The 8773-nt window shown below is 35.5% G+C and overlaps 1 long non-coding RNA gene across 4 annotated transcripts; it reads right to left on the bottom strand.

Moving 5' to 3' along the window:
• Positions 1–2380: 2380 nt before the first annotated feature.
• On the bottom strand, positions 2381–5405 carry LOC105033085 (uncharacterized). Of its 4 annotated transcripts, none has more exons than XR_012139633.1 (5): positions 4844–5405; positions 4677–4763; positions 4360–4592; positions 2812–4209; positions 2381–2682 (listed from the first exon to the last, which is right to left on the bottom strand). It is a non-coding gene; the product is annotated as an uncharacterized lncRNA (long non-coding RNA). The 4 variants fall into 4 exon arrangements; XR_003798829.2 differs by having other exon boundaries at positions 2381–3170; positions 4135–4209; XR_003798830.2 differs by having other exon boundaries at positions 2381–3150; positions 4135–4209.
• Positions 5406–8773: the final 3368 nt, after the last annotated feature.

Raw genomic sequence — 8773 nt, 5'->3', positions numbered from 1 at the left:
TGGGTTTGATTGTGTCAACTCTTTAATATTGTCTAACTTTTGACTTGTTAATCTCAGACACACCACAAGAAAATGTATAATGGGTGATGCTATTTTTGGCTTTTGACGACGCTAATAGAAATGGCTAAATTCCTCCACGATATTTTTCCAAACGTTGTGCGTGTGTCCACTATGTAGGAGTGGGGAACCATCATTGGACCACGACGATGCTTAGAGCAGCGTCACAAAATTATCAATTTTACCATCCTTTTAAACACCGTTAAGTTCCAGCAAAAAGAGTTGTCTCAGTATGGGTATCTAACGACACTGATACACGTGGCTGGAAAACATTACAACGAAGTTTTTTGCAATGTCTATATGCGTCGTTGGATATATTACAACGCGGTGATTTGCGACACTTATAAACGTCGCAAAGGTTTTTTAAACAAAAAATATAAAAAACTATTCTACAATTAATGCAGGCTGACATAACTAAGTTTTAAGATCCCAATGAAATGTAGAATCATGGGAAGAATGTTTGGTCCCTGTTTTGTCTGGAAAATTTTGCATGGTCATGGTAGAGTTTTTTGTATCACATGATTAAGCCAATTTCATTCTGTCTGATCCCTAAGCGGGCAAGTCTAAGATAGAAGATGCTTCCAGTTATATCTCAGATATACCACACAAATCTTTACTACTGTGCTGAAGTTGGTCAGTCGTTACTTTAAATAAGGAATGTGATTCAACACAAATTGAGCTCCCTAAAAGGTCATCTGCATTAATTAGAAGCATGGCCATTAAAAACTAAGTCTTCAGGATTAATACTGTCACAAGCAGTAGCAGCCAATATTGACATAACAGGGGACTCCACAGCATTAGAAATCTCTTGATTTAAATCCTTTAAACAACTTTTATCATCAACAATGGATCTTTCATGGTGTTGTTTTGAATATGATGGTCCTCTGATATAAAGCACCCTGCGTCTCTACCATGTGATCAGAATCATCAGAATTAGAAGATGGGTTGTGTGGTGATGATGGAGAACAGACTAACAAAAATCATCTATTATTTAGTGGAATGCTTTCTAAAGCTTAATTTAGTCATTGTCGAAGAATAGTCGCACTAAGCTGTGATATAAAAATTAAAGCATTATAAATAATGCAAGAACGTACATCAATAGTTTCACACGAATCACAAAATTTCACAGAAGAACCCTTTCCGATTCTGAAACTGGAATCTCCCCTGCTCTCTTTACTTCTTTATTAGCTGCATCCTCACTAACCTTCTAACTTTTGCTTGAAAGCTTCTTTTTGTTTCCTCTAGGAAATGAAGTCCTAGCTCGTCTTACAGTCTTTTCCTGCCTCCATAAGCCTTATTCCAATTCTAAAAGAAACTAGTCATTATGGTTATCCTCTTAATGCAATAATATGCTGAAATATGGTTTCTTATGAAGGACACTAACCTAGACAAAGTATACAGCACCATTTCTGAACTGCATAGTTTAGAAAATTTAGAAAAAGCAAGTTCAAAATCGGTCTGAGATCAACATACGATTGAAGTCTTAACTTGACTGTGACGCTGTAACATTACAAGTTCGTTTGCATGAATCACCATAGCATAATAAAGCAAACAAACTTCCAATTCATTAGCAAAATCAATGAACAATACCTAAACACTACTCAAAATATTTTCAGCTCCACCGTTACAAGCTGCATGATACAAGCTAGATAATTTAAAGAATATAAACTTCTTGTAAACAACACGCCCACCCCCCCAATGCACACACACACACACACAAAAAATTATAAAAAAAAAATCCTGCAACATCACATCACAGAATATCAGCAATCACTGAGGCTTGATCAACAGCAAAATAACAATCCAACAATAAATGATGTCCACCGTTTGTAGTCCAATGGTTAGGATAATTGCCTTCCAAACAATCCAACAACAAATGATAAAATGCAACCTATGCATCGCAATGGATTAGCAAGAAGAGATAGGTTTTAGCAACCAAGTGAAACGTCTGATTGAACATGCTTTACACAGAGAGCAGATGTTGCCAGTCTGTTGAATATAAGATGTAACCCAAATAGAAAGCTTACACCAGGTGGGAGATGATTACCATAATAAAAGCTAAAAGAAGATACCAGCATTCCAAAATCTTCAGCCACTCAAAAAACCTAAATGGACAACACAATTTGTGCATGATCTATCATAAAACAGAGAATTGCTCAGGCCACTGGAACCATAAGAAAAAAATAAATATAATACCAGTTGCCCATGGAAACCACCAAAAAGGCAAGTCAGCTGGCCTAAAGAGGTAGAATCAATGAGATCCATCCAAAGTAAATAAAATAAAACCCATTTCATTAAGTTTGAAGTTCATAAGAGAAAGATATGCTCTTAAAATGATATCTGTTAGTCAATCATCACAAAACCACCATATCCATAATGACCAGACCTGGATTAGGTCATAATTTTGCAGCATAACATATCAATTAATGGAAAGGACACCATAACACCAAAATTAGCTACACCCGAAAGAATCCATAACCAATGAAACCAAAACTATAAGCCCTAAACTAAAAGCTCAAACTGAACAAGAGGGAATTCAAGTAGAACCCATACTGAAAAGAAAAGAGAAGGCTATCACTTGTGCATGGTATCATCATCTTGATGACTACTGAAAGTATCGGGATCCTGTAAGGAGCAAAAAAAAGCTTACTAAGTAAAGAATAGAGAAATCAGTACATACAACTCATAAAGCCTATACAATAAAGATATACATGAAAATAATATAAAATCCAGAAATTATACGTAACTAATTACCTGATGCGGGAGAAAACCATGTAAAAAAGATGTAATCTGATCTACCTAAGTCCTCAATGACACTATCTCTGTCTGATAGCTTTGCTTTAACTTCTCTATATGTAGATCATGTCACTGACTCATCTCCTGTATCTATATTTCTAGCTTATAGACCTCTGCAATACTGTTGTTCTGTCTACACTCCTGAGTATATCTGCACATTGCAGACAACTGAGTGGGAGTGACTCCAATCCATAACTCCTCACTCTGCCATAATGCTCTAGTCCTATAAGCTCAGTGAACACCTGGGCCTCGATGCGACTGCACTCCATAGATGATGATGACTCATCGGTACGCCCTCTGCAATAAGCATGATTGTCCTATTCTATATATTAAAGAACAGACCTATATATTAATGATAAAAAAATTATAATATAAATCATTCAACAAATAAATCAATACATACGATCGGATCTCTACACTCCTCTCGTACAAAGCTGCCATCTTGGTGAGTATGGGTGCTTCTATAGTGGAAATACTGTCATCAAGCTCCCAACTATTCTCGCAGATCTCAAATTGGGGTATTCTAGTACACTGATTCAATGTCTTATATGGGGAGGAGCTACCATGTTTAATAGAAAAGGTGTCCTGATTATCATTGAGTCTGGCAGAAATATCTTCCACCGAAAAAAGTGATTTTGCAACCATAATGGGATGCGGGATTATTACTCCAACTTTAATGTCAATATTATCCTACTACGACATGAAAGAGATTCATGACAAAAAAGAAAATTACAGCACTATTTTAAAAATGTTCAACAAAGAAGTCTCAGATCAAATTTTATCCAATGCAGATTAGACAATAATTTCAGAAGTCATGCAGCATATTTTCCTCCATCTTACTGAAACTATTGATTTCCTGTATGCTATGGAAAAGAAGAGCTAGAAGATGTAACTTTTGCGGTGGATTTCCTGTATGCTATGGAAGCAACCATAGACTAGTTTTCTTCAAATTTCTAGAAAAATAGTAACTAAACTACAGGTACAGACATTTCTAGTTTAATTTTGGAAAATAATGTTCATGTGAAAGTTTTCTTTCCTAATGTTCATTTCTTATCAGTTCAACTTGTCCTATTCTGCCCAATTGACTTGCAATTCTCCACCACAGCACAAAAATTTAAATAGTTTTATTCTTCCTGTTATGTCAGTTGCTGCTTAGTTAGCAAATAAATATCAAGATATTTGCTCACATAGAATTTGATTGCAAAGCAACACAAAGAAGAAGGAATCAAAAGGACGAACATAAAATTTAGTATTTATTTTCACATAAAGTTAATGATATACCAGAAGAATTTTAATATTTGGAAGTTCAAAGCAGAATCCAGCTTCCTCTGCTTCACAGGAGCTCATAGTTTCTCTCTGCAAAAAGAACCCAAAACATCTTCAGCAACAACAACAACTTTTATCACAACAGCAACAATAGAATTTTTTTTAAAAAAAAAAAAAAGTGAAAGAAGCACGCAGTGGGGACACAGAAATAAGTAATATAAATAAACTATGTAGTTTTACCAGGGGGGTTCCATTTCCACTATTTCAAACCATAATTCCTTCTGCAATTTGCTCCTCTGGCTCTATACAACAAAAAAATGAAGAGTTTTCCTAGATAGTACAAGGACAAAGAAGAAGAAATCATCACTTTCTACTCCATAAGATCGAAATATGCCGCAAACCACTGGAGTTTTAGTGACAGAATCTGAACACTTCTCTACTATCTTCTCTTCATGAAGAAAATCCACTACTTGCTGCTAGAACATCCAAAGTAGAAATCACCAAAACCACCTCCAATAGAGAAAATAAGATAAAATAAAACAAGATAAAGTGTTTACATTTAATACATCAACAGCATCTGCTCCAGCGTCGGAGCACTCCCAACTCTCCCGGTTCTCTTCCTCCTAAGAGTCATCATCTCTTCTCTGTGACAACAAAGCCAAATCAGAATCAAGCCTTCAACACCAAATCCATGATCTAAAGTGCGAAGAAATAGCTGATTCACCTCAGATACGCCGATCTCGGCCGATCCAGACCTAAATCACTCCAGCTTTCTGTTCCGAGAGCTGGAATCAATGGAGGTTCCCTCTCCAGCATGAACAAACCAAGGGACAACATCCGAGAGGAACTGAGAGAGAGCATTCTCGATCGAAAATCCATAGATTTTGGAAGGAAAGCGAAGATCGAGATCGAAGAAAGGGATCTCGACGCCTAGAGGAGGATCAAAAGGGAGGAGATTTTGCAGCGGAAGGGGGAGGAATTGAAAGTCTCTCAGGGTTTTGATCCAGGAATGGGAGGCGAAGTAGTCGGTGGCAAGGAAGCGAGTCCTCATGCTTAGTTTTGGTATCCATTTTGGAATGGAAATGGCGCTTGGAGTCAGTTTATATACGGGTTTCGATGGCATACATAAGGATATTTAAGGCAGTAGAAGGTCTTCAGGGGACTTCTAGAAGCCCGATGGTGGAGGTAGAAGGAGGAGGAGGATCGAGAAAGCAGACGAGACCTACAGAACGATGGACTCAATTTTGTTGGATCGCAACGGTGGATTTATTGGATCCCGACGATGAAACAAGCGTGGCTGTGAAATCTCATCTAACAACCCAAATGAACATCGGGAATAGGATCATTATTGGATCACGACGACGTTTGTGAGCTTGGAATCCAAACCCGCAACCCTTTTGCACATCGTTGAAAGCTGGTTCACCCTTAACCACATGCGGAAACATTTCAAAATTGTCGGACGCATGAAACTAGCGCCGGCAACCAAAGGTCGGTGATTTTTTTTTTTTTTACAGTAATATGTCAACTTAAACCTAATCAGACATAATTTTATTATGTGTGGTATCATATGTTCTATTCTATCTGATAATAAAATATATTATAATTTTTATCATTAATATCATTAAAATTCATTCTAATGAATTGAAATAATTTTAACTCATCCAATAAGAATTATTGATCATTAAAATAATTCTAATGAGTCTCACAATCCACTAGTAATGTCTACAGTACGTAGTGACATTCTAATAGAATAAAATAGATGAATCTCTAGATGCAATTATCATATAATATAATCCTTCTATCGTAAATCCCAATAAGATGAAGGTTATGGAATTTCTCATCAAATCTCATCATTTATCATATATCTACTTTATTCAACTTGAATTATATTGAACAACCGACAGGCGCATAGCATGTATTTTAAAAAATTTTTATACAGCAAAAAATCAGGTTAAATAATTTAATCTATATTACATGCTTAAGATCTAATCTTAACGCCTATCCTAGAATCTATAACATGTTATGACGTATGTATATGATCTAAAAAATAAAATCAGCATTCATGATCATATCAAAACTATTAGATGTATGTCCTAAAAGCCAATATGACTGATACATTTAATAAATCTAGGACACAATTTTATACTTAATACATTGATATGATCAATAAAAGGATAAGTTTATTTATCATTTAAGTGTGATGTGTCCTTGAATCGTCCATGAAATTAATTTTCGATACATATTCTGAAGGTATTGAAAATTAGAGATATGTATTTAATTCCTAAATGCTTCCAATTATAGGATTATCATAAAGACGGTGATCGATCTGGATAGACCGACGCACAGATCACTTCCTTTGGGATAGATGGATCTCAAGCCTATAATATAGAGATACTGGACGACAAGTACGGATAGTTGTTAGAGAACAACTAGTACTCAGTATGACCATACAAGAGATTACTTGGATTTCTACTCGATCGTTAATGATCGTCTCGATGCTGTAGTTATGTGATTGATCTTTGATCTAAGATAGCACTACTGCTCGCAGTGTGGCTGCTGAAGTTTGATTAACACATAAATATGGGCCTCAATGAGCCCTTGTAGTGGACATTGACGATAGTTGATCCACTGTAGGAGTAGAGTGTGCATTAAGATAGGATCTATCGATCTTGGTAGAAAAAAATAGTCCTATGAGATTTGAGAGACTAAGTCCGAGAATCTGTAGCCACAGTAGTATGATTGATGAAAAAAAAATTTCATAGGAATCATATTTGGACTTGAGCTGATTGAATCTATCATATGACTGATATTGAGGTTTGACATTTATCCATGACTTGCCATCTAGTCGGGACTCATGATAGAGGGATTGAATCATATGTTAACTATACTTAGAGATTCATTTCAGTTCTACTGGATTGCCCCTATATACTGCTAGATGTTACTGGTGGATTGTGAGAGCTCACTAGGATTATTCTGAATCGACAATCTTTGATGAGTTAGAGTGAAATTATTTCGACTCATTGAAAAGAGTTTCAATGATACTTTGATAGAGATCATTGTATATCTCACTACCAGATAGAATTGAACCTATAGGGTCACGTAACAAAGAGATTAGGTCTGAAATTAGCAATTGAGCTTATGAAGTATCAATTGGGTTTAGAGAAATCTGATTGAATTTAAGGTAATCTTGTTAACACATGGTTGGATCCAATTTCTTCTTTGCATTTGAATTTCTTATTTGATAAGATAATTCAAATATAATTACCTGCTAATAACCTAAATGAATTAGATTCATTGGACTCCGATTGTTGGGTGTCTAAGGTTTTGGATCAATTAAATTGGGGTGTAAGTCCCTAATTAATATTCCTTGATAGTTATTATGGGGCTCCACCTTGATTGGATCAAGTTGGGTGTATCCCATGATTAGAGGGCTTATGGATCTTATATGGGGCATCCTTTGGGTGCAAAAGAGGGTGTGAAATAATGGGTGCAATGGCTCCAAGAGTTGATGCCTAATAGGATTCCTAATGTAAGTTAAATAACTTAAGTTATTAAGAAACCCAATGCAAGTAGGACTTGTATTATGAGATTGAATAGGATTCAATCCTCATGCTTATTTAAAGGGACCTCCCTAAGGTCCCTAGAGCATCCAACCAGCAAGCCCCACACCACAAAGGATCCCCCCACGCCCTCTCTTCCTCTCCCTTTCTCTCCTCCCTTGGACGTCCACACGTCCTCCATTATTTGGGGCGTCCCTTCTTCCTTACGCCAAGGGTTGTTGGGCATCCACTTGCTACTGGTTCCTGGTGTCTAATAGCAGCACAAAGTAAGAGAGAAAGGCAAGAGAAGAAAAAAGAAGAAGATCAAGAAAAGAGATCAAGTGTTTATCGCGATCCAGACTTCGTTCAGATTCAGTAGGCTGAATTTTTTTAGAAAAAAAAATTTAACTTGAAGAGGGCTATTCCAGACTGATCTCAAGTGGATATCCGTAGAGATCGAATACTTGTACGGCTAGAAAATTTTTTTTTTCTTCCAGATTCAGATTTGAAGAAAGAGATTGCAAAATAAGTATGCGATTTGATCTGAATTTCAACATATGTCAATTTCAGCATATGAACTAGATCCTTGTGGTTTTATATTTTTATGCATGTATGATTTATATTAAAAATATTTTAATCTTATATTTTACTATAATATTTAAAAAATAAAATTTTTGAAACATACATGCATGTCCTCAACCTCAAATTTCAATAGTGGTATCAGAGCCACGGGTTTCATATGTTGAAATCTGACATCTATGTTTTGAAAAGAGTTTCAAAATTTAATTTTTCTTTGATACATGAGATGTATAGATGAATCTTTGAATCTAAATTTTAATTTTGGATTTGATTTTAGAACATATAATTGATATGTGAAAGCATGCATAGATCTAAATTTTGATCTAGGAAAGGTTCTAGTTCTTGTTCACATGATATGTAGATACGTACATAAATTTAAAATTTATTATGATCTGATTTATGATTCATATATGAGATATATGATTGCATGATTAGGTCATAAAATTACTTTTGACATGATCCATGATGAGTATACGAGATATATGACATCATGTTTTAGATCTGAATTTTATTTAGATCTAATTTTTACATGCATA

This window comes from Elaeis guineensis, chromosome 3, assembly GCF_000442705.2.
Source record: "Elaeis guineensis isolate ETL-2024a chromosome 3, EG11, whole genome shotgun sequence".
Lineage (NCBI taxonomy): Eukaryota > Viridiplantae > Streptophyta > Magnoliopsida > Arecales > Arecaceae > Elaeis > Elaeis guineensis.
Note: the sequence above shows the minus strand (reverse complement) of the source record. Positions and strands in the feature narration are given on the sequence as shown.